This window comes from Manis javanica, chromosome 6 (genome assembly GCF_040802235.1).
Source record: "Manis javanica isolate MJ-LG chromosome 6, MJ_LKY, whole genome shotgun sequence".
NCBI lineage: Eukaryota > Metazoa > Chordata > Mammalia > Pholidota > Manidae > Manis > Manis javanica.
In genome coordinates this window covers 72,841,942-72,869,192 of record NC_133161.1, presented here as the reverse complement: position 1 = coordinate 72,869,192, position 27,251 = coordinate 72,841,942, and the positions used below count along the sequence as shown (strand labels likewise).

Sequence of the window (27,251 nt, the reverse complement as noted above, 5' to 3'; positions counted from 1 at the left end):
TTACTTTGTGTATTGAATTAGACAGTAATCCAGTTTCATTCTCTTACATGTTGTTGTCCAGTTTTTCCAACACCAATTGTTGAAGAGGCTGTCATCTCCCCATTGTATATCAATGGCTCCTTTATCATGTATTGATTGGCCATATATATGTGGGTTTATATCTGGGTTCTCTATTCTATTCTATTGATCTATGGGTCTGTTCTTATGCCAGTACCAAATTGTTTTGATTACTATGGCTTTGTAGTAGAGCTTGAAGCTGGGAAGCGAGATACCCCCTGCTTTATTCTTCCTTCTTGGGATTGCTTTGGCTATTTGGGGTCTTTTGTGGTTCCATATGAATTTTAGAACTAATTGTTCTAGTTTGTTGAAGAACTAGAGCAGTCATTTTTACTGGGTATAATGTGAGCAATTTGCAGTATTCTTGGGATTTTAAAATAAAGATCTTTCCTCTGAATTTTTCTACAGTAATTAGGTTTCTAATCAATTACTAAAGTTCATAATGACTCAAATCATCAGCAAACTTGAAAATGCTGAACTTTACTTCTTGGTTTTAATAGCCTTTATAGCACACATTGAAGTTGTTCTTCAAGAAAAGAAAAGAAACATTTTCTATCTGCCCCATTTTTTTCTAACCTTGATTAATCCCTCTTGCCTTCCTTTATTTAAAAACAAACAAATTGCTATAAAAACCTCTTTGTCATTTAGACATGTGTATTGTGTATTAGTCTGCTAGGGCTGCCACAACAAAGTACCAGAAACTGGGTGGCTTACACAACAGAAATTTATTTTCTCACAATTCTGGAGGCTAGAAGTCCAAAATCAAGGTGTCGGCAGTGTTGGTTTCTTCTAAGTTCTCTCTCCTTGGCTTGTGGATGGCTATTTTCTTCCTATGTCTTCACATGGTTTTTCCTCTATGCCTGAGTCCAAATTTTCTCTTAGAAGGACACCAGTCAAATTGGATTAGGGCCCACCTAAATGACATCATTTAACCTTAATGACCTCTTTAAAGACTTTATCTCCAAATACAGTTACATTCTGAGGTACTTGAATGTTCCTAGAGTTTTTTAGATCCTTATTCTAATTCCCCATGCTATGAAAGCACTTTCTTATGCCTTATCTTTAATCCTAAAATGCTTATAAATTCATGTTTTAGTTTCCTTTCAAAGTGACTTTCCTATGGACAATGCCCACTTACCTGCCAAGCAAGTACTTGCTTTTAACCAACATTTTAGAAAACCAGCTCTTATTGCTTAGTCTTACTGGAAAGTGATTGCCACAGTAGCAAGTGTGAAAGAAGTCAGCTGCACTGTTGGTTGATAATGTACCCTGATATTTTAACTATATAAACACAAAAAGAAGATTTTGTGTATATGTACATATATATAAAAGAAGGTATGTATGAAAGAGGCTGAATGTTATTGGCAGGATTTGCCAAACCTGTTAAACCTTTCTGATTTTTAGTAAAATGTCTTTTTAAAGAAGTAGTCCTCATAGAAAAGGTTCCACACATATTAGAAATTGCTATCACAGAATTTTACAGATATTTAGCAATAAGGTTTTCCTATGTGATATGATAAATACATGTAAAATATCCCAATCAAAAGTCTTAATCAGTTACTAGGGTTGTTAAAAGCCATAAAGCTCACAGAATCTTATAAAAGTTTAAAAGGGAACCCCATTTACCTTCTTTACTAGACAGGTTTCTAAGTGATGGCTGTAAAATACTTGTAGTTGAAATCTGAGATTCCAAAATGTATTCAATCTGTAGTCAATGTCAGTGAATATTCACCTCAGAGAGCTAGATATTGCTGTCTCAATATCTATTCCCTCTTCTGAACAGCACCCCACTTTACTTTGAAAAATTACTCCTTTTCTGGAAATACTCTTGATAAATGGTAAATTCATGTCCCTTCTCCCCAACCCCTCCCCACCCCGCCACTTGGATGAGAAAGGGGCCTTTGGAGGCTCTTTTCACCAAAGCCTTTCACTCAACAATCAGATGGAGTTACGAGCCAGCACTTGATGTGGTCAAGTTAAAGGTCACTCCTGGTAACTTAGATCTTGAATAAAGTGAAAACGAAACTGACGTTGGTAGAACTTAACTCCTTCCTGCACTAGCAATCTGCTCATTGAATCTAGGCCTAGATTTCCAAAGATTTGCTTAATTCCATGAGTTCCCATATAATTCCTTTTTCCTTAAAATCAGCAGATTTGATTTCCATTGTTTTCAATCCAAAAGCCCTAGCTGATTCACCTTGTATCTACTGATTTATAAATTGACCTAGCTGAACCATGATACTAAGATTTAGCCCTCCCCCTCCCCCAACAACAACCTTACAGCCTATGAAGGAACTTGGGCAGGAAGTGCCAACAAGTGAAAAGATGAACGAAAAGGTCGAAGTGTGAATAAAGTTGCTGCAAAGTTTTCTCAAATTTTTAAAAAATCTTTACAAATATGGTAATTGTCTCCAATAGAAAAGAAAGGGGAACGTATCAAATTATCACACACACACACAAAATAGTTCAACTCCATCAGGGGTCAAAGAAAAATTAATTAAAACTGTACGTTTTATTTGAAAAGTCTTTTCCCCATACAACTGAAAGTGATTTAACACATGAGTACTATTGAGAAGGTGGGTAGGATCAGCATTTTCATAAATATCTATGGGTGTATAACTGGTTATGAATTTTCAGGAAAGCAATCTGGTGATAGGTAATGAGAACCATCACAATACTCATATACTGTACTAGTCAGGTAGGCAGAACCACTATGAGGGTTCCAGAAAATAGGATTTATTATATGAATAGGCCTTAGACAACTGTGGCCAAAGCTGGCGGAGATGAAAGGCCAGGTGGGGGTTTGAGAATCAGAGAGTCACCAATTCTAAAGCACTGGAGTGGGTGGACAAGGGAGAGCGAATCTGAGACACTGACATGGACGTACCAGAGGGGACTCAGATCTGTGAGGTGGTCTTTGGGAGGCCATTGCCTTCAGGGATACCCAGCTACATGTCAAGTGGCTGGCAGACAGGAAGGGCTGAGTGTTAAGAGAAAAGTAAGGACCACTGGGAACACACTAGGCAGCTTGGTTGCTGACTGAACAAAGACCGTTAGAGAGTGAACAAAGCTGCTGCCTCACTTCTGCTGTCCAGCCTTCACAGGAGTTCCTCCTTTGGCCAACTCTACCCCTAAGTGTGCAGGGAAAGGAATTCTGCTAACCAAGTTGATGATTAAACTATCCAACACTCATATGTTTTGATCATGTGGTCCTATTCCACATTTAGAAATGGATTCTCATGAAGTGGAAAATGTAGCCAAAGATTAAATAAAAATGTAACTGTGCTTGCCACAGTTAAAAACAGGCCAATGTAGAAAGAAGTTAATTGTCCAACAATAGGGTCTGGTGAAATGGGTTAAGGTGAGACACAGGCAAAACTTTCATACATTCATTAAAAAACTATTTCAAATGACTTTTGATGATATGTTTGTGTCGTCATGGCATAGAATGACAAAAATAGACACAAAACTACCTCCATTAAAATTACAATTTTGGAAACATATTCATATTTTTCTTTTTATACTTGCTATATCCTTCTATATTCATTCTTTACAAAGTAACCAAAGTCATCTTTTAAAAACGTGGACCAAGTCCTGTGTCTCCCTAGGCTAAAGTCCCAACACGGGTTTTCACTGCTCCTAGAACAAAACGCAAACCCTTCTCCTGGCCTGCATTGAAGGGCCTTCTTGGTCTTGCCATACCTGCTGCCCTAACTGCATCTCCAACAGCTCACTGTTTGGCTCCTTCAACTCCTGCCCTGGAATTTGGTCAGTTCCTAGCCTAGGCTAACATCAGTCCTACCAGAAGGGCTTGGAAATCATTACATTCATTTCACATGCCCTTCTCCTAGATTCAGACTGACCCTCGGTCATTGTTCTCATCTCAGCTCAAGCATCATCTCCTTTACAAGGCTTTGTCTGAGCACCCCATCTGTGGTATCTGCATTCCCCACCCCACCCAGCAGTCATTGTCCATCTCGTTGCCCTGCCCCTTTCCTCCTGAAGTAAATTATGCTTTTTACTTAGCAGTCTCCCTCACTAGCCAGCAGTGCCCAGGAGGGCAGGACCTATCCATCACCTTCACTCTTAGAACCCCATGACCCCAACAAAGCCACCAAGGCACTAGGTCCTCACTGAGTGAATGGATAGATGGATGGATCAATTTCCTGAGTTTTCTACAGGAAACGTTTTCCCTTTTAGAGTAAGAAAAAGATATTTGGGAGGAATATGTTGCTTGAAGAGCAATCTTGTGTCAGAAAGGGTTTTCACCTGTAATATAACTTAAGTCCTTTCAATTATCATACCTGGTGATTATCCTGGTTTATTTTGGTTGCTGTATTCCTCTTATAAGATCTAAGTAGGAGTCTCCATTCTACAGAAGGGATGTGAATTAAATGTCTGTTAAAGCACAGGAATCTGCCTCCCATATAAATCCTATCATGCATGGCAGTTAGTGGGCAAACCCGTTTTTACCACAACAGCACTGTAAAACTCTCAGAGATCATAAATTCAAAGCACATTTTAGAGCTATAAAGTTTCCCCCTTTAGCTCAGTGGTGTAGCATCTCTGGTTTGCCTTATCAACACTCCCCACCCAGCCACAATTCTACTCTCTTCACATCTCTCGCTGCTCCTGCCTCCATGTCCTACCCTACCACGATGACTGTGTCAACTACTCTTATGGTTTATCCTGAACTTCCTTGCTCCTCTGTCTCTCAGGCTCTCCTGTCAGAGAAAATGTCAACTACAGAAAAAATGCAACTGCCTGTCTCCTCCATGCTCGTGTCTTGGCTTTAAGCTATCTCCAGAGTAGCAAAATTTTATCTCCTTTCTCCTTCAATTGCCTTTTACATTCCAATCTTTGAATGCCCTGTATTTACTAGGTACCTGAATATAAAAAGAGAGGTGGAGCTGGGCTGTGTGAAGTCAGGCTATGGGGCCATATTTTCACCTTCTGGATCCAACAACACATACACACCAGGGTGGAAGGCAGGCTGTGTATGTGAGTTTTTGTCAGAGCCTTTGCCTCTGCTGTGATGGCCAGGCATCCAGGCAGCTGACACGTGAGCATCTCACTTGGGAGAGAGCCTACGACAGCAAAAGGGTGAGACACACTCTGTGTGACTAGCCAGGCCTCTGGTCTAGTAGTCTCATTCTTCTTGGGAAAGGGATAAATTTTATACATAAGACATAAAAGCATCAGAGTAGAGCCTTAATTAGATTTTATTCAGGCTTTTTATAAAGGTGAACCTATTTCTCAAAAATTCATTTTAGGGATATTTCATAGAGATGTTTTCCAAAATAATGAATGAGAAACTTTTGATGCTTTCCTGTGATTGATAGGCTTAACTATCTTTAGTAAACATGAGTTCCAGTGAAGGCAGATAAATGCACAGTTCTATGACATGTAACTTAGCAGGCTGACCTATTTTATGCTAACCTGACTTTTTAAATTTTGTGGCAGTGAAACTATGTCACAGCTTCCTTTTTTTAGACTCTGCAATTGGCAGCTATTTTGTTCAGTTTTATGGTTATATACATTTTGCTATCAGCCTCAGCAATTTTTCATGTTTTCCAGGTTCCTCTAAGAGAAAGTGGGCAATGATTAGAAAGTAGCCATGGAGAATTTCCTCTTGCCTTTTACTAAGTACTGCTGGAGAAAAATCACCCTATTGGGCAGGTTAATTTCATTACAGATTTGTGGATACTCACTTCAGTTGTGCCCACAACATTCCTAGTCAATCCTCTGTTTCCCAATTCATTTCTTTTATTTTCAACAATGATTGTTTTAAACCTTCTTTACTATCAAAACTCAAATTCTCTCTTCACTTTCAGAAAAAGACTGTATGTTTTAACTTGGCATAGAAAATAGAAGCCATCTCCCCACTCTCACTGTGATTACACAAAACTACTCTAATCTAGATTCAACTCCTCCCCCTTCCTTTTCTACTACCATAGAAGAGACTTCCCTCTTCTGTTTAAAGTTTATCATTGTGTCAGGTGGTCTGTAAGATTGGCTCCCAGTGACCCCCCACTTATGGATATTCATACTCTTGTGTAATCCTCTTGTCTTAAATGATGTTTGCACATAGGTGACTTGCTCTTAACAATGAGAATACAGCAAGAGTGATAGGATGTCACTTCTGAGCTTAGGTTGACAAAAATACTAAGACTTCTGTCTTGGGTATTCTTTAGCTGTCTTTTCCTTTCTCACTTGCTGACCTGGAAGGGAGCCAGCTGCTGTATAGTGAGCTGACCCACCGAGAGGTTCATGCGGCAAGGGAGGCCTCCAGCTGACAGCCAGCAAGGAAGTAAGGCTCTTGAGTTCAACAGCCTATGAGGAACTGAATGCCAACATAACCACATAAGCAAGTTCAGAAGTAGATCCTCTCCACTCCCCCAGCTACTGAGTCATCAGATGAGACCACAGTCCAAACGAGGAACATGACAGCGACTTCATGAGAGTAAGATGCACCCAGTTAAGCTTTGCCCTGGTTTCTGACTTACAGGAACTGTGAGATAATAAATATTTGCCATTTCATGCTGCTAAATTTTGTATAATCATGTAGCAACAGATAACTAATACAATCTTCATCTGTGCTCCAGATCCCTTTTAGCTGCTTCTCTTCTCCACATATTTAAACCTTCTCTCTCTGCTTGCACCTTCTAATTAGCTATAACACATGGAAAACTATTTAAAAGAAAAAAACCCTGCAGTTCCAATTCCCTTCCAGTTATAGCTACATCTCTCCCCTCCTTTTTAGAGCCAAACTTCTTGAGTTATCTACACTTAAGCAATTTCCCTTCTCTTCTTTTCTCCTCCATTACATTCACCTCCTGTTCATTCCACAGCAATGTTTTGTCTTTCACCCCATGAACTTGGCAGAAACTTCTCTCACAAATTTCTCCAATGGGAATTTTCAGCCCTCATTTTATTTGATATTTTTCTATCACTCAGTACATCTGATTCCTCTCAAACATGTTTTTTCTTCCTTCATACCAATTATACCAGATTCCATGGTTTTCCTCCTATTTTCTGGAACATTCCATTTCAGCCTCTTGCAGGCTATTTTTACTCTGCCCTAAAATCTTATGCTCCTCAGGGCTCAGCTCCAGAATATCCTCACTTCTCAGTCCGTGCACTCTGCTTGGGCGATCTCACTTTCTTACGAACCCAAAATTGATATCCCCAGGTCCTTCCTGAGCTCCAGACACATATGTCAAATATATCCTCTTGGCAAACATAAAATTAAAGTTATCATCAACCACTACCCCATTCTCCTTTTCTTTCTCATCTTTCTGTTGTGGCAAATCACAGTAACATCTGGCCATTTTTTTCTGAGCTAGAAAAGTTGTAAACTTGACTCCCATCTGCCCATGTACTCAATTTTTATTTTTCTCTTTTCTTATAGTTTATAATTCTGTCTACTTTTTCCATTCACAATGCCACAACTATGGCCCAGGACACCATCATCTCTTGCCTGGATAACTGTGACAGCCTTCTAACTGGTCTTCAATCCGTTGTTCTCTCTGCAGCCTTAGGGATTGTTTCAAAACACTTTAAAATGTCAATTCCCTGCTTAAAACTCTTCTTTATCTTCCCGCTGCCCTTAGGATAAGATCAAAGTTTTATGTCAGAGTGTATAGGTAGTCTGACCATTTATTTAATTCACTGTCCAAATGGGGCACTTTGGAGAATGAAAGGGAGTGAGTGCTATTAATAATTGTGAAGGAACAGGTGTGAAAACTGAGACTGTCTGGGAAAATGAATTTAATTTTTTAGGGCCTTATTTATAAAGCCCTGTGAGATCTGGTCCCAGCCATCCTCTGCAGCCCCTCTCCTGTGCTACCACGCACTCCAGCCATTTGGACTTCATTCAGGTCATCAAGCTCACCATAACATCTCTTGGGTTTGAACTTTTGGACAAATCGTTTCATTTGCCTGAGAAATTTCCCACCCCTCCTATTCTTCTGAAAAACTCCTAATCTCAATTTAAGTAGCTGCCATCCAGAGAGATCTTTCCTGTCCCCCTCTGCTGTGGGTTCCTAAAGCACATAGCACACCTCATATGGTACTTCTTGCCTCTCTGTGTTATTTATACTTCCTTACTTGAGGACTGGACTATAAACTCCTTGAAGGAAGATAATGTCTCTCTTTTGTTCATCCCTGTATCACAGAAAGGAAGCAATTTATGGAGGTAAAACATTCAAAATCCCAGTGTGGGATTTTTAAAAAACCCTATTCCAATACCATGAAACAGCAATTTGTTTTTTGCTTGCTTTCAGAGGAACTTAGTGAAATAGAAGGATACTTCAAGATTTCAAAACAATTAGAATTCTGCTGCAGATAGAGCACTCTTTCCATAGAAAAAGTTTTGTTAATTCATTTTAGGTAATAGTTCTAGCTGTCAGAAATGCTTATGTGGGGGTTATATTGTAAAAAATGTTAGCTGTCATTTGTGTATGCTTGCTGTGTGAGTACAAAAAATGACTCAAGTATGAGTCAAGTGCTCTTTTCTACTCCTAATTTCTTTTTTTCAGTAATCTTTCAAAACATTCCTGTTTCTTGACATAATGTTAGTGAAATTAAACTTGAAGAAGTCATTTAATCAGACAGTACCAGAACAACTGGGTATTCATTTAGGGGAAGCAATGAACTACAACTCCTAACTCATACTACATACAAAAATTAATTTGAGATGTATTATTAATCTAAACAGAAAATCAAAAACTATAATGCTTCTTGAAGAAATCATAGGAAAATATCTCTACAGTCTTGGGGTAGGCAAAGATATCCTGAAGAAAAGCACTGACCATAAAGGAAAAAAAATCGATAAATTGGACTTCATCAAAATAAAACAATCTCAAAAGACACTGTTAAGAGAATGGATGAACAAGCCACCGACTGGGAGAATATGTTTGTAAGACATGTATCTGACCAAACACTTGCACCCAAAATATATAAAGAATACCAACAACTTCATAACTTATTAAAAAACCCAATCCTAAAAATAGGCTAAAATATTGAAACAGATGCTTCACAAAAAAAATATAGATAAATGGCCAATAGGTACTTCAAAAGTGCTCATCATTAAATTCTCATAAAAATACAATTTGAAGCCACAGTGAGATACTACACACCCATTAGAATGACTAAAACTAAAGAATAAAAACTCCAAACTCTCATACATTGCTAGTGGAAGCATAAAATAATATAACCACTCTGGGAAATTGTTTGGCAGTTTCTTATAAAGTTAAGTATACACTTACCATACAATTCAGCAATCCCATTCCTAAATGTGAGCCCAAGTGAAATGAAAAGGTGACACAAAGACCTATCTGCACATGCTCATAGCAGCTTTACTCCTAGTAGCCGGAAATTGGGATCAGCCCAGGTATCCATAAACAGGAAAATGGATAAACAAACTGTGATACCTTCATGGAGTGGGTTACAACTCAGCAATAAAAAGGAATTAACTGCTATACACCAAGGATGAATCTCATAAACATTTTGCTTGAGTAAAAGAGGCCAGACTCAAGAGTACACATTGTATAATTTTACTTGCATGACGTTCAACAATAGGCAAAACTCATCTTTGGTTACAGAAATCAGAACGGTATCTGCTTTGGGGTGGAGGTGGTGGGGAATGATCTGGAATGGACTGGAGAACTTTCCACCATGTTCGAATGTTCTGTATCTTGACAGGTATCAGTTTTGTCAAAACTGAATGAATTGTACAAGTAAGATCTGTGCATTTCCCTCTGTTTAAACAAATCCCAATTTTAAAAAAACCTAAGCAGCTTAAAATAACAAAATAATTACCTTTAACCTCTATTATAACTCTTGATCCGTTGATCCTGCTAATTCTACTAATAAGGTCAATTACTCAATGGTGGTGAGAAATAGCTGTTTATACATGTTGCCGAATTAGGCAAAACTATTGTTGCTATGAATCTTCTGAATTTTGCTAAATATTTAATTTCTGTATTCAACTAGAACACACTGTAGACTTGTTTTAGAAAATGACTGATTTTTCACCTCAGTTCCCTCAATGCTTTTCACCAACACAGGATCTCTGTACATGCTCTTGTCCATCTTTATTTTCTGATCTAAAATGTCTTCAACGTTTGATTCCTTGCCAAAAATAAAAGTCTCATCACTGTGTCCAGCCCAGTCTCAGTGCCACTTCCTCTATGAAGCCTTCAGCCCCTGCTGCAGCTGACAGAGCTGTCACTTCCTTCCTGAGCTACTGCAGCACTCTCCCTCTCAAGTGCAGATGCCCGTGGTGACGCAACAGCTTCAGATACATTTTGAACTTCTTTTCTGCAAAGGCCTTCTTTTCTAGAGTGCATGCCACACAGAGTTAGGCACATAGAAGGTACTCAAATGTCTAAATAAATATTTGAACTAAAAAAATGTTTAATTTGTGTAATGTGGATCTCCTTCCACTGAACTCAGAGTATACATGTAAAAGATAAGTAATTTAAATGTACCCAGATCTTGCCTTATCTATAAAGAATAATAATAGGAAAAATGGGAAAATGTGAGTGTTTCTCTAATTTTTACACTCTTACAGTTAAAATATGTTGTTCTTATAATTAAGCTCATTAATTAATTAATTTATGAAGGACATTATGTTTACTAGGCTCCCCCTTTCACCAAGTCCCCCCACATCCCCATTCACAGTCACTGTCCATCAACATAGTAAGATGTTGTAAAACCACTACTTGTCACCAAGTCCACAGTCACTGTCCTTCAACATAGTAAGATGCTGTAGAATCACTACTTGTCTTCTCTGTGTTGCACAGCCCTCCCTGTGCCACCCCCCCTAATACATGCTAATCGTAATGCCCCCTTTCTTTTCTTCCTGCCCTTATCCCTCCCTTCCCACCCGTCCTCCCCAGTCTCTTTCCCTTTGGTAACTATTAGTCCATTCTTGGGTTCTGTGCTTCTGCTACTGTTTTGTTCCTTCAGTTTTCTTTTGTTCTTATACTCCACATATGAGTGAGATCATTTGGTACTTGTCTTTCTCCGCCTGGCTTATTTCACTGAGCATAATACCCTCTAGCTCCATCCATGTTGTTGCGAATGGTAGGATTTGTTTTTTTCTTAGGGCTGCGTAATATTCCATTGTGTATATGTAACACATCTTCTTTATCCAATCATCTACTGATGGACATTTAGGTTGCTTCCATATCTTGGCTATTGTAAATAGTGCAGCGATAAACATAGGGGTGCACCTGTCTTTTTCAAACTGGAGTGCTGCATTCTTAGGGTAAATTCCTAGAAGTGGAATTCCTGGGTCAAATGGTATTTCTATTTTGAGCATTTTGAGGAAGTTCCATACTGCTTTCCACAATGGTTGAACTAATTTACATTCCCACCAGCAATGTAGGAGGGTTCCCCTTTCTCCACAACCTCGTCAACATTTGTTGTTGTTTGTCTTTTGGATGTTAGCCATCCTTACTGGTGTGAGATGATATCTCATTGTGGTTTTAATTTGCATTTCTCTGATGACAAGCGATGTGGAGCATCTTTTCATGTGTCTGTTGGCCATCTGAATTTCTTCTTTAGAGAACTGTCTATTCAGCTCCTCTGCCCATTTTTTAATTGGATTATTTGCTTTTTGTTTGTTAAGGTGTGTGAGCTCTTAATATATTTTGGATGTCAACCCTTTATCGGATCTGTCATTTTCGAATATATTCTCCCATACTGTAGGATACCTTTTTGTTCTATTGATGGTGTCCTTTGCTGTACAGAAGCTTTTCAGCTTGATATAGCCCCATTTGTTCATTTTTGCATTTGTTTCCCTTGCCTGGGGAGATATGTTCAAGAAGAGGTCACTCATGTTTATGTCTAAGAGATTTTTGCCTATGTTTTTTTCTAAGAGTTTCATGGTTGCATGACTTACATTCAAGTCTTTGATCCATTTTGAATTTACTTTTTTGTATGGGGTTAGACAGTGATCCAGTTTCATTCTCTTACATGTAGCTGTCCAATTTTGCCAGCACCATCTGTTGAAGAGGCTGTCATTTCCCCATTGTATGTCCATGGCCCCTTTATCGAATATTAGTTGACCATATATGTTTGGGTTAATGTTTGGAGTCTCTATTCTGTTCCATTGGTCTGTGGCTCTGTTCTTGTGCCAGTACCAAATTGTCTTGATTACTGTGGCTTTGTAGTAGAGCCTGAACGTGGGGAGTGAGATCCCCCCCTGCTTTATTCTTCCTTCTCAGGATTGCTTTAGCTATTCTGGGTCTTTGGTGTTTCCATATGAATTTTTGAACTATATGTTCCAGTTCATTGAAGAAAGCTGTTGGTAATTTGATAGGGATTGCATCAAATCTGTATATTGCTTTGGGCAGGATGGCCATTTTGACAATATTGATTCTTCCTAGCCAAGAGCATGGGATGAGTTTCCATTTGTTAGTGACTTCTTTAATTTCTCTTAAGAGTGTCTTGTAGTTTTCAGGGTATAGGTCTTTCACTTCCTTGGTTAGGTTTATTCCTAGGTATTTTATTCTTTTTGATGCTATTGTGAATGGAATTGTCTTCTTGATTTCTCTTTCTATTAGTTTATTGTTAGTGTATAGGAAAGCCACAGATTTCTGTGTGTTAATTTTGTATCCTGCAACTTTGCTGAATTCCAATATTAGCTCTAGTAGTTTCAAAGTGGAGTCTTTAGGATTTTTTATGTACAATATCATGACATCTGCAAATAGTGACAGTTGAACTTCTTCTTTACCAATCTGGATTCCTTGTATTTCTTTGTTTTGTCTGATTGTCGTGGCTGGGACCTCCAGTACTATGTTGAATAACAGTGGGGATAGTGGGCATCCCTGTCTTGTTCCCGATCGCAGAGGAAAAGCTTTCAGCTTTTCGCTGTTCAGTATGATGTTGGCTGTGGGTTTATCATATATGGCCTTTATTATGTTGACATACTTGCCCTCTATACCCATTGTGTTGAGAGTTTTTATCGTGAATGGATGTTGAATTTTATCGAATGCTTTTTCAGCATCTTTGGAGATGATCATGTGGTTTTTGTCTTTCTTTTTGTTGATGTGGTGGATGATGTTGATGGATTTTCGAATGTTGTACCATTCTTGCATCCCTGGGATGAATCCCACTTGGTCATGGTGTATGATCCTTTTAATGTATTTTTGAATTCGGTTTGCTAATATTTTGTTGAGTATTTTTGCATCTACATTCATCAGGGGTATTGGTCTGTAATTTTCTTTTTTGGTGGGGTCTTTGCCTGGTTTTGGTATTAGGGTGATGTTGGCTTCATAGAATGAGTTTGGCAGTATTCCCTCCTCTTCTACTTTTTGGAAAACTTTAAGGAGAATGGGTATTATGTCATCTCTGTATGTCTGATAAAATTCTGAGGTAAATCCATCTGGCCCGGGGGTTTTTTTCTTTGGTAGTTTTTTGATTACCACTTCAATTTCATTGCTGGTTATTGGTCTGTTTAGATATTCTGTTTCTTTCTGGGTCAGTCTTGGAAGGTTGTATTTTTCTAGGAAGTTGTCTCTTCCTCCTAGGTTTCCCAGCTTGTTAGCATATAGGTTTTCATAGTACTCTTTAATAATTCTTTGTATTTCTGTGGAGTCTGTCGTGATTTTTCCATTCTCATTTCTGATTCTGTTGATTTGTGTTGACTCTCTTTTCCTCTTAATAAGTCTGGCTAGAGGCTTATGTATTTTGTTTATTTTCTCAAAGAACCAACTCTTGGTTTCATTGATTTTTTTTCTATTGTTTTATTCTTCTCAATTTTATTTATTTCTTCTCTGATCTTTATTATGTCCCTCCTTCTGCTGACCTTAGGCCTCATTTGTTCTTCTTTTTGCAATTTTGATAATTGTAACATTAGACCATTCATTTGGGATTATTCTTCCTTCTTTAAATATGCCTAGATTGCTATATACTTTCCTCTTAAGACTGCTTTTGCTGCGTCCCACAGTAGATAGGGTTTTGTGTTGTTGTTGTCATTTCCATATATTGCTGGATCTCCATTTTGATTTTGTCATTGATCCATTGATTATTTAGGAGCATGTTGTTAAGCCTCCATGTGTTTGTGAGCCTTTTTGCTTTCTTTGTACAGTTTATTTCTAGTTTTATGCCTTTGTGGTCTGAAAAGTTGGTTGGTAGGACTTCAATCTTTTGGAATTTACTGAGGCTCTTTTTGTGGCCTAGTATGTGGTCTATTCTGGAGAATGTTCCATGTACACTTGAGAAGAATGTGTATCCTGTTGCTTTTAGATGTAGACTTCTGTAGATGTCTATTAGGTCCATCTGTTCTAGTGTGTTGTTCAGTGCCTCTGTGTCCTTACTTATTTTCTGTCTGTTGGATCTGTGCTTTGGAGTGAGTGGTGTGTTGAAGTCTCCCAGAGTGAATGCATTGCATTCTATTTCCTCCTTTAATTCTGTTAGTATTTGTTTCAGATATGTTGGTTCTCCTGTATTGGGTGCATATATATTTATAATGGTTATATCCTCTTGTTGGACTGAGCCCTTTATCATTATGTAATGTCCTTCTTTATCTTTTGTTATTTTCTTTATTTTGAAGTCTATTTTGTCTGATACTAGTATTGCAACACCTGCTTTTTTCTCTCTGTTGTTTGCATGATATATCTTTTTCCATCCCTTGACTTTAAGTCTGTGCATGTCTTTGGGTTTGAGGTGAGTCTCTTGTAAGCAGCATATGGATGGATCTTGCTTTTTTATCCATTCTATTACTCTGTGTCTTTCAATTGGTTCATTCAGTCCATTTACATTTAGGGTGATTATTGATAGGTATGTACTTATTGCCATTGCAGGCTTTAAGTTTGTGGTTACCAAAGGTTCAGGGTTAGCTTCTTTACTATCTTACTGTCTAACTTAACTCGCTTATCGAGCTATAAAGACGGTCTGATGATTCTTTATTTCTCTCTCTTCTTATTCCTCCTCCTCCCTTCTTCATATGTTGGGTGTTTTGTTCCGTGCTCTTTTTAGGAGTGCTCCCATCTAGAGCAGTCCCTGTAAGATGCCCTGTAGAGGTGGTTTGTGGAAGGCAAATTCCCTCAACTTTTGCTTGTCTGGGAATTGTTTAATCCCTCCTTCATATTTAAATGATAATCGTGGTGGATACAGTAGTCTTGGTTCGAGGCCATTCTGTTTCGTTGCATTAAGTATATCATGCCATTCTCTTCTGGCATGTAGGGTTTCTGTTGGGAAGTCTGATGATAGCCTGATGGGTTTTCCTTTGTAGGTGACCTTTTTTTTCTCTGTGGCTGCCTTTAATACTTTTTCCTTGTCTTTGATCTTTGCCATTTTAATTATTATGTGTCTTGGTGTTGCCCTCCTTGGATCCCTTGTCATGGGAGTTTTGTGTACCTCTGTGGTCTGAGAGGCCATTTCCTCCCGTAGTTTGGGGAAGTTTTCAGCAATTATTTCTTCAAAGACACTTTCTATCCCTGTTTTCTCTCTCTTCTTCTTCTGGTACCCCTATAATGCGGATATTGTTCTGTTTCGTTGGTCACTCAGCTCTCTTAGAATTCTTTCATTCCTGGAGATCCTTTTATCTCTCTCTGCATCAGCTTCTCTGTTTTCCTATTCTGTTTTCTAGTCCATTAATGGTCTCTTGCATCTCGTCCATTCTGTTTTGAAGTCCTTCCAGAGCTTGTTTTATTTCTGTATTCTCCTTCCTTAGTTCTTGCATATTTCTCTGCAAGTCCATCAGCATGGTTATGACTTTTGTTTTGAATTCTTTTTCAGGAAGACTGGTTAAATCTATCTCCCCAGGTTCCTTCTCAGGGGAAGATGTAGCAGATGCCAAAGCTGTCTGGGTTAGTCCTGTCTGGATCAAATTTTTTTGCCTTTTCATGTTGATAGGTGCAGTGGAATGCTATTGACGCATCTATCAGCTTTCCACTTGGCTCCTGGCCTTTCTTTACTGGGACAACTGCGACCCCTAGTGGCTTGTGTTGGGCAATTGCGTGTAGACTGGGTCTTTGTATCTTGCCCAGCTGGTATGGAGGAAGCTCCCTTGCTGAGGGCATGGCCAGCCTCAGGCTGCTAATCTGCTATGGCAGGGCCCTGGAGGGGTAATGGACGGGGGGGCTGTTTGGCTGTTTACCTCCATGAGGGGTCTCAGAGCTGTTGCCCAGGGGGTTAGTGTGCCCATAGTGCCCTGGAATTTCCAGCTACTGGACTGTGACCTGGGGTGTTTCCGTCCAGCTGTGGCGTCCCTGTCCCTTTAAGACTTTCAAAAAGCACTCGCTTTTCTTTGTCACAGGGGCGCCGGCTTCGGGACCCGCTCAAAGATCTTGCTGTCCTGTTTCCCTAGTATCCAGGACCCCACGCATGAACTGTGTCTGCGCTCTGGTGCGGATGGCTGGGGCTGGGTATTTAGCAGTCCTGGGCTCCTTCTCCCTCCCCACTCTGACTCCTCTCCTCCCGCCTGGAGCTGGGGTGAGGGGCGCTTGGTTCCCGCCAGGCTGGGGTTTGTATCTTACCCCTTTCTCCAGGTGCTGGGCTCTCTCAGGTGTGGAAGTAGTCTGGCTGTTGTCCTGTGTCTTCTGGTCTCTCTTTTAGGATTAGTTGTATTTGTTGTATTTTCAAAAATATATATGTTTTTGGGAGGAGATTCCCACTGTCCTACTCACGCCACCATCTTGGCTCCACCTCTTAATTAAGGTCATTTTATACATTACAATTATTATGGCAGAGAAAATTCAACAAAATGAAATGAGTGATGGACAATTCCATCTTGTTCTTAAAAGGCAAGAGTTCTGGTTTGATTAGAAATATCTGTTTTCAATAGGTACATCATGCATATCTTTGGCAGCAAGTTAAAAGACAGTTCTATAGGATTTCAGATTATTTGGGGCTGTGACAAACATTTAGCCAATTCACTGATAATATTTTATACTTTCATTGCAAAGGTTAATTGCATTGTGTGATATGAGAGCCTTTAATATATACTGGGGGTTGTCACTAAATAAATATACCTCAGTCTTAAGGTGTTTTGGGTTGTTATATTCTGAATTTTATGACCAAGGCTTATATCATTAGTTCTGTACTGTAACAACAACAAGAGAAACAGCACTAATAAGCAATGATTCATTACCCTGAACATAGGAACTTTACTTCATGAATTTGCTCATTGTTTTTCCTTGTTCTGGATATTAGCCAGTGTCCCTTCTTATTAAATGACTATTTCAAAAGTCCTGCCAAATATAGAAAATAGGAGTTAATATGATATTAAACAAACTACAGTACCTTAAATATATTATACATCAGATACTAAAGTAGTTAAGGATATTTACTAAATTAAAAACCACCAGAGGGCAGCTTAATGCAATAGTGATGGAATACTTAAAAGGGTATATTAGTATTTTAAAAGTAATTCCATGTTGAAACCACAATGTTGTTCATGTGAAACCTTCATAAGATCGTATATCAATGATACCTTAATTTAAAAAGAAAGTAATTCCAGTAAGTTAGTTACCATTGATATAGAGGGAAGAGAGTGAAAAGAGCCACATTTAATAAAATATTTTAAAATTGCAATTATGATAAATGTTTCTGAGTTTGGTGTGTTTGCATTATATTACATATTCAGTGAACTTTTTTAGTTGATCTTCAAATAGAAATATGAATTAAAATGATCTGTCTCCTACCCTTTTTTGGCAGCAGCAAAATTTGCCAGGAGGTCAAGCAACTTGGTCAATATTCAAATTTTTTAAATGTGATCTCAGGTTCCCTCCTCTCTGTGATGGCCAGGGCTCCTCCTGTAAGAAGTAATTGGCACCACCGACTTGCTTCTTTCTAATTTAATGGAATTAAAAACGAAAATTAAGATGATAATGATAATCATCATTTAGGTACTTTTCAAAATTTTTAATAATTGATTTGGTTGCTCTAATTTGTTTGTTCTTTGTGTCTTCCTCATTTTGAATGCACCATGAGTTCAAGGACACGTACTTCCGGGACCTTGCTGAACACAGTGGCTAGCAGTTGGCTTTCAATAATTATTTATTAACACAATTAAGTGAATTCTTAAGGGACTAACATTTCCAGAGACTATTCCATGTTTTCATGTAGTCAACAGCACTGCCTCTGTCCACCCATCCATCCACCTATCCACCCATACCTCCCTCACTCCATACGTCCATCCCTTCATCTGTCCATCTGACCGTCCATCCACCTACCCATCCATCCCCACAGACATCTAACCCTCAAAGACAACCTTTCGAAAGGGTTCCTTTCTCTTTGGTAATTGAAAAAGAAACTTTCTGCGTGGAGAAAAACCTCTCTCTAGAATAATGAAGTTACTTGAGTAGTCTCTACAGTAGGGGCAGCCTGACAGCCTTCCTCAGCGCGTCCTGTTGCCCAAAGCCATGGTAGAAGAATACACAACGGCTCAGTTTACTCTGTTTCCCTCCCTAAAGTTCTGGTTGTCAGTTGGGAACTGCTTTCTAAGAAAGTGAAAGATGGTGCTTTTACTCTTCCACAGGATTTATGTTGTTTATCTTGTAATACGCCAGAGTTCCTGAGGAAAAGTCATTGCCACTCTTGTGGCTTCTTAATAATAAAATATGAGCCCTATGACTCTGTCCTAGACCATGCCCTCTTCTCACTTATGAGTCCCGCAGCTTTACCATCACCACTAGGATGCCTTCCAGATCTGTGCTTTGAGCCCCGACTACTTACCCAAACCTTTAGACTTTTGTACCCACCCGATGACCCACAGCCAACTCCCATCCACAGTGGGAAGGGAAGGAAAAGGAAAAACAGGGAGGGAAAGGGAGAAGAAGAGAGAGAATAGAGAGGATGGATGTTTTCGTAAGCATATTTTCTACCTCTCTTCCTCCCTAAAAACTGATAACGGAGACTTTGGCATCTATCAACAGCAGTGGCCTGTCGCCTTCCTATATGGAATTCTAGGAGGGGAATGCAACTCAGAGAGCCTGAAGACAGCATGAGTCAGTGGAGGTGGAGCAGAACTGTCACTGCTTTCCTTTTTAGGCAGAAATAAAGTTTAGCAAACGCCCCCATGCCCCACCACCCACCACCAAATTCCTCAAAGCCTGTAGGAAGCAGCCAGCAAGATGATACAAAAGTTCCATATCCTGAGGCTTGTGGATGCTGAGGATTGAACCAGTGGACTGCAAAGGGAATCCCCTAAAACTGCAAAGGGAATCCCCTAAAACTGCAAAGGGAATCCCCTAAAACTGGGCAGAGGGACATCAACCTCCCCAAGAAGGGGGGATGAGGCAGTTCAAGAGCATGGTGGAGTGATGAGGTAGAGAAAGAGGATCAGGGATCAGGCATAGAAAGGACCTGTGCTTGTCAAGAGAAGAGACCACACATTGCACTGTCCAGGCACTCAGAGAGCTCATGCGGTGAAAGTGGGCCAACAAGACACCTCTCGTCTGTGGTCAGGGGGAACCAGCAAGGAAGGACCAGGAGCTGGAGTCCCACCCCAATGCCATTATGTTCCTGAAAACTACCCATGCCCCAGATATCCCCAAAGAGGACAGAATGAAAGAAATTTTGAGAATGAGGATGGAGTTCAAACTTTGGAACGATTATATAGTAAATCAACTCAACTGGATACCTACAAAAGGTATTCACTTTTATGCTGAAAGTAACTAAGCTACCTATAATTGGGCAAGATTAATTGTTTTCACTGTCATCAGAAATGGGATCTCAGCAAGCTGAGCTCAACTTGGAATAATGAAGTAATATTTCTATATAATGGAATTGTGATTGCATTCTGTAGCACCTACACAAAATTGATCCCAGGTTCTCTCACCTACAGCTACATTTTATAGGTTTGCTTTTTACTTTATTGTCTGTCTCTTTTTTAAATGCATAAATATTTTAATAATGTATTAATATTTAATATTTTCTAACCATTTTTTTCACTTAGCCAAGAATTGTGAACATTTTCCCAAGTCACCAAATATTTTTCCTGAATGTAATTTTTTTAAAACTTTTTTTAAAAGTAATTTTAGTTTAACAGCAAAATTGAGAGGAAGATGTAGAGATTTCCCATATCCTCCCTGCCCCTACACATGCATAGCCTCCCCATTATCAGCATTCCCCACCAGAGTGGTACATTTAATTGATGAACCTACATGGACATATCATAATCACCTAAAGTCCATCGTTATCTTAGGGTTCACCCTAGGCATTCTATGTTGTGCATTTTATTGATTTGGACAAATGTTTAATGGCATGTATCCATCATTCTAGCATCATACAGAATATTTTCACTGTCATAAAATCCTCTGTGCTCCACCTATTCGTTCCTCCCCCTACCCCCAGCCATGGGCAACCACTGATATTTTCACTACATCCATAGTTGTACCTTTCCAGAATATCATAGAGTTGGAATTAAACTGTATTGCCTTTTCAAATTGGCTTCTCTAACTGGTAATATGCATTGAAGTTTCCTCCAAGTCCATTCATGATCTGATAGCTCATTCCATTGTCTGAATGTACCACAATGCATTTATCCATTCACCTACTGAAGGACATTTTGGTTACTTCCAGGTTTGGATAATTTTGAATAAAGCTGATATAAACACTCATGTGCAGGTCTTTGTGTGGATATATGTTTTCAACTCCTTTGAGTAAATACCAAGGAACATGATTGATGGATGGTATGATAAGAGTAGGTTTAGTTTTGTAAGAAACCACCAAATTGTGTTCCAAAATAGCTCTACCATTGTGCATTCTCTCAAGCAATGGATGAGTTGCTTCACATCCTGGCCAGCATTTGGTGCTGTCAGTGCTCAGGATTTGGGCCATTCTAATAGCGTGTGGTGGTATCTCGTTGTTTTAACGTGCATTTCCCTGGTGACATGAGATGCAAAGTATCTTTTCATATGCTTATTTGCCATCTGTAAATCTTCTTTGGTGAGATGTCTGTTAAATTCTTTGGCCAATTTTTTAATTGGGTTGTTTGTTTTCTTATTGTTGTGTTTTAAGAGTTCTTTGGATATTCAGAAAACAGCCGTTTACCAGCTGTGTCTTTTGTGAATATGTTCTCCCAGTCTGTGGCTTGTCTTCTCATTTTCTTGACATAATTTTTCACAGAACATATTTTTAATTGTAGTGAAGTCCAACTTATCAATTATTACTTTTATGGATTGTGCCTTTAGAGTTCTATCTAAAAAGTTATTGCCAAAAAAAGAAATGAAAAATGATCACCATATATAATGTCATCTAGGTATTCTTCTATGTTATCTTCCAGTTTCATACGTTTAGGCCTATGATTCATTTTGAATGACCTTTGTGAAGGGTGTAAATTCTGTGTCTTGATTCATTTTTTTTTCATGTAAGTGTCCACTTGTTCCAACATGATTAGTTGAAAAGACTTTTTGCTCCATTGTATTGCCTCTGCTCCTTTGTCAAAGATCAGTTGACTATACTTCTGTGGTCTAACTTCAGGACTTTTATTCTGTCCCATTGATCTGTTTGTCAATTCTCTTGCCAATTTCAAACTGTTCTAATTAGTATAGCTTCATACTAAGCCTTGAAGTCACATAGTGTTAATCCTCCAACTTTGTTCTTCTCTTTCAATATTGTTTTGGCTATTCTGGGTCTTTTCCCCTTGCACATAAACTTAGAATCACTTTGTCCAGAGCCACAAAAAAACTTTATGTGGGACTTTGATGACATTCAATCTATAGATCAAGTTGGGAAGAAATGACATATTGACAATACTGGGTCTTCCTATCCTTGAATACAGAATATCTCGCCATTTCTTTAGTTCTTTGATTTCATTCATTGGAGTTTCATACTTTTCCTTATAAATATCTTGTGCATATTTTATTAGAGTTATGCTAAGATTTCATTTTTGGGGTGCTAAGCTAAGTGGTACTATGTTTTTAATTTCAAATTCCACTGTGTATTACTAGTCCTTAATATAATTTTAAACAGCAGCATGGTAATTGGTCATGTGGTTGTTTGGTGTGTTAATTAACTTTTCTCTTAAATAATATTTAGATTGTTTCATGTTTTCAGCTATTTTAAATACCAGTGAGCTTCATAGTAAGCCTTGAAGTCACATAGTGTTAATCCTCCAACTCTGTTCTTCTCTTTCAACATTGTTTTGGGTATTCTGGGTCTCTTCCCTTTGCACATAAACTTAGAATCACTTTGTCCATAGCCACAAAAAACCTTTTTGTGGGACTTTGATGACAACTCTGTACATACGTCTTTAAGAGTTCCTAAGGTAATTTCTTTAGAAAAAATTCTTTAAAGTGAATTTCTGGATCAAAAAGCATCCATATTTTAAACATTTTTGACGTATCTGGCCCAGATGGCCCTGAGAAATGCTATACCACTTTAAATTCCAACTGACAGAGTCTGAGTTTTCTATGTGCCTCTTTCCTTACATTCTCAGCAACACTGGGCATTATAGTGTTTAGATTCTCTTTTGAAAAAAATATTTTTGTTTGAAAAAATTTAGTTTGTAATTATATTATCATTAGGGAGATAGTATGGTTCTTAATCATGGGTAAATCTCTTCATTGAGAATACCAATAATTTGCCATATACTGCCAGTATTTTCCCCTCTTTGATATTTTTAACAAGTATTGAGATCATCTGTGAGTACAGGACAGTAAATGGAAGTGTGAAAGTGTTAGTAATGACAAAAGCAATAGTGGTGTGTGTGTGATGTGTGTGCATATACATGTGTGTGTATAATTAAATGATTTTTGCTTCAAAGAAGTGATTAATGGACAATGGCATAAGAGTTCTCTTTTACTTCTCAAGAAGTTAAACATAGTACAGAATAGGAAAACCCATAGACAGAGAATAAACCAGTGGTTGCCAGAGGCTAGAGGGAGGGGAAAATAGGGACTGCTAATGGATACAGAACTTCTTTTTGGTACAATGAAATGTTCTGGAATTAAACAATAGTAATGGTTTCATAACTTTGTGAATACACTAAAAACCACTAAATCATACACTTTAAATTGATGAATATTATGATATGTGAATTCTATCTCAATAAACCCATTATTTTGAAAAGTCAATGTGCTTTGGAGAACACAAGTAATGACTCTATAGCATCTTACTATGCTGATGGACAGTGACTGCAATGGGGTGGTGGGGAGAGGAATTGATAGTATGGGTGAATGTTGAAACCACAATGTTGTTCATGTGAAACCTTTATAAGATTGTATATCAATGATACCTTATTTAAAAAAATAATAAATAAAAAAAGTCAATATGCTTATTTTTCAAATACACAGTTGATATTTCAGTTTGAACAAGATGGACAATGTGTCTAAAATCATTTTCCCAAGGCAAAAGAAAGAGCAGAAAACTCTAGGCTCACTGATCCAACATTAATTCAAGGACAAATGGGTACAGGGTTTCTACTTGGGCTGGAAAAGTTTTCTGGAATTAGATGTTGATAATGGCTGCATGGTCTTTTGAATATACTAAAACCCAGTAAAGTGTACACCTTGAAATAATGAATTTTATGTGAACTATAGCTCAATTTTTTTGAAGTTTTTTTAAAAGCTGACACAAACTTACTATATGACTCAGTTGTTCCACTCTAGGTATATAACCAATAAAAATGGAAGCATTTTTATGTCCGCACAAACTTTGTACATGAATGTTCATAAATCCATTATTCAGAATACCCCCAAAGTGAAAATAACTCAAATGTCCATCCGTTGATGAAAAGATAGAATGTTGTATAGCCATACAATGGAATATTATTCAGCAATAAAAAGAAATGTAATATTGATACACACTGCAACAGGATGAACCTTGAAAATGTTATTTAAGTGAAAGAAGCCAATCACAAAATACACATATTGTATGACTGCATTTGTGTGCAATATCCAGAATATGCAAATTTACAGAAGTCAGAAGGTAAATTAATGGTTTTCCTTTGGGAGAGGGTATCTTGGGGGTTGGGAAGTGACTGCTAATAAGTAGAGGCTTCTTTTAGGAGTGATGAAATGTTCTGGAATTAAATGGTGGTAATGGTTGCACAATCCTGTGAATATACTAAAATCTACTTTAAATGGGTGAATTATGTGATATGTGAGGATTATATCTCAATAAAGCTATTTTAAAAAATAAAATGCTATTAAATAGTTGTAAATGTTGAGACAAATGTTGAAGGAAGACAGATGGTAGAAGATAGTCTGTGCTAATATGATGTAAAAAGTAAACAAAGAATCCTCTTTTCCTTTCCCAAACTTTTTCATGAATTATAGGCAGCATTTACCAGGACCTTGAATCTGTAATGACTTCTTTAAGCCTTTTCTAGATATTTATACTACTTAAGGTTATTTCTTCCTTCTTCCAGTCAGGGATTCATTGTTCTACGCTTGTGCATGTTGCAAATGCCCTGCTTAGTCATAGAGTTCACAAAATCCACGTGAGATTCATTCAGGACTATTGCACCTAATAGATAAGCCAATTTATCTGTTGTTGAATGACATTCAAAAATAAATTGGGTAAGAACAAAGTTTTTGAGTAAATATTTTTGCATTTATAGAGTGCTTTTGTCTTTCAGGATTTTTTTAAGCAAAATTTTTTTAATCCTCACAAAAATTTGGGAGTTTTTGCCCAATTTTGCCTGTAATATGTTACAATGAGGAGCATAATGTCATCTTCAAATTTTAACTTTTACATGTACTCTTTTTATTATGCAAATGCTAAATAGTGTTGGTATTATGCCTTCATGCCTGGCAGTCCTCACAAAGGGCAGTTCTGCCAGAAAAGCCTTTACCACTAAGCTCTGGTTCTTGTTATTCAACTTTCTCTCCATAAAAATTGTATCTCCCTAGTAACTAGGTTGTTTTAGCCATTGTTTTGACTTTTAACAACCTTGGGAATGGAATCTTGTCAAATGTTTTAAGTTATAGCACTTCAAAATTCTTTCAACAAATATTTATTGAGTATCTATTATTGGCCAGGCACCATTTATTTATAACAAATATTAAAGAACTCCAGTTGATTAATCAAGTGTGATTTTTCTCTTGCAGACACTGGTAAGGGCACTTCAAAGACGTAAATAGGATTCATTCAGGGCTGTTGCTCCTGACAGATAAGCCAGTTCATCTGCTGTTGAATGCCATACAAAAATTGGGTAAGAAGAAAGTTTTTTGTGTTTGTACAGTGGTTTTGTTTTTCAAATTTTTTAACCACATTTTTTTTTAATCCTTACAAAAACTGTGGGAGTGAGATTGGGCAACACTTTCCCCGTGATTCTTCTGTGCATGAGGACTTGGAAGTCAGGAAGGTTCTGTGATATGCTTGCTTAGAGGCGCACAGGAATCCAGGAAGTCTGAATCTTACTGTTTTATTTCAACTTGACCTCTAGAAGCAAGCAAGAGTGATGATCAAGCTCCCTTACGTTTTCCAAACTATCTATTTTACTAAAATTTGATTCTAATTTAAAGTTGCCTTTAATGAGGAAAGAGCCCCACCAAGCTATTTGCACAATGGGATCTGCTATTCCATCTAATCTCCTCCATATGTCAATATATAAATTGACCAAGGTTAAAAAAAACAAAATCTTTCCTCAGTGTTTGGGGATGATGGCATAGGACAATTTACCTGTAGGATTTAAAAAGGTAAACCGTACATCTGCTTTTTGGTGAGAAAAGTCCAGAAATGACTGTGTTAATGAAGACTTCACAATAAGTATCTTTGGTTAGAGATAAAACATGAAAAAAAATCAATCCATTCAAAGTTATGATTTTTATAATATTATACATTGTAAAAACAAATAGTCAGATTCTTTATTCACTACAGAAAATTCACAAAATTAAAATATTGCCCAAATGTGTGTAAGTGCTATATTTGAAGCCATTTTCATAGTAATAATTTCTCACTTTTATCCAGCAGTAATTGTGTATTGTGAAGGAAAAGCCATCACCTGTCCTGTCTCTCAGACTACTGCCATACTTGCAACACTTCTGACACCAGATGTGGAGGTGGGGGGCGGGGGTGGGGGTGGTTTTCACACCAAGCAATTCTGTGACACAAGCTATTTGTCCTACAGTTTAATTCAGTTCTGACCTATGTACCCAGAGACAGCATCAGATCCCACAGATGACCGGCTCAGTCCCACAAGACCATCCCTCCCACTTCAGATGCCAATCCTAAGAAATACATTGCCAGGTTACCCACAACTTCTGTCCAGCTTGGCTACAAATTGGAGATTCATTTGACTTTCACCACCTTGGATTCAATTACTTGCTAGAACATCTCACAGAACTCTGGGAAACCCTGATGTTTTCCAGTTTATAAAAAGAAAGATAAGCATATTAAAAGGATGCAGATGAACATCCAGATGGAAGAAACGCATAGAGCAAGGGATGTGGGAAGGAGCGTGGAGTTTCTATGCCCCGTCCCAGCACTACCCTGCCCCAGCACCTCCATGTGCTCACCAACGAGGAGCTTTCTGAGCCCCATATTTTTGAGATCTTTATGGGGACTTTATCACAAAGGTATGATGGGTCATCAACTCCATTTCCAGCCCCTTTCCTCTCTCTAGAGAACAGGAGGTGAACTGGAGATTCCAAGCTTCTAATCATGGGTTGATCTTTCTGGGGTCCAGCCTCCATCCAGGAGCCACCCAGAGTCATCTTAGTACAAGGCACTGTCACCCAGGAAAGTCCAGGGGACTTAGGGGCTGTGTCAGGATCTGGGGTCAAAGACCAAATATTAGCACAAATGATGCTCCCAGTGCTCTTATCACTTTGGACATCACAAGGGTTTTAGGAGCTCTCTGCCTAACGAGGAGACCAATATGTATTTTTTCTATTATCTCACATGCACCAGGAACTAGTATAAGTGGTTTATATGTATTAATTTATCTAATTCTCACACAAGGCTATGAAGTGAGCTCCATATAACATGATGTGACATGACATAGTGTAATGTAACATAATATACCTTCATCTTACAGGTGAGGAAACTGAGGCACAGAGAGAATGAGCTTCTTGGCCTAAGTCTCATAGCTTTTATAGATTTTAAGAAATAAGGTCAATATGTGAACCTAGGCACTTAAGCACTATCCTCTTTTATCTCATTTAGATAAAATGCTCTCATGTTAAGCACAGGTTCTTAGTCCAGATATCAGCAGCTTCCTCGATACTTACAAAGGCCCGGAGTGAGTTTGCCAACACCAAGGCCTTAGCAAAGTTTGGAATCTTTCT

At 38.3% G+C, this 27,251-nt stretch overlaps 1 protein-coding gene across 2 annotated transcripts in view; it reads left to right on the top strand.

The window, feature by feature from the left end:
- Positions 1–27,251, top strand: part of CDK14 (cyclin dependent kinase 14) — an 835,688-nt gene that overhangs the window by 107,712 nt on the left and 700,725 nt on the right. For both annotated transcript variants that reach the window (XM_073238870.1, XM_073238871.1), the window contains exon 4: positions 25,071–25,174. The gene's annotated coding sequence lies outside the window, so the exon portion shown is untranslated. The remainder of the gene's footprint in view (positions 1–25,070; positions 25,175–27,251) is intronic.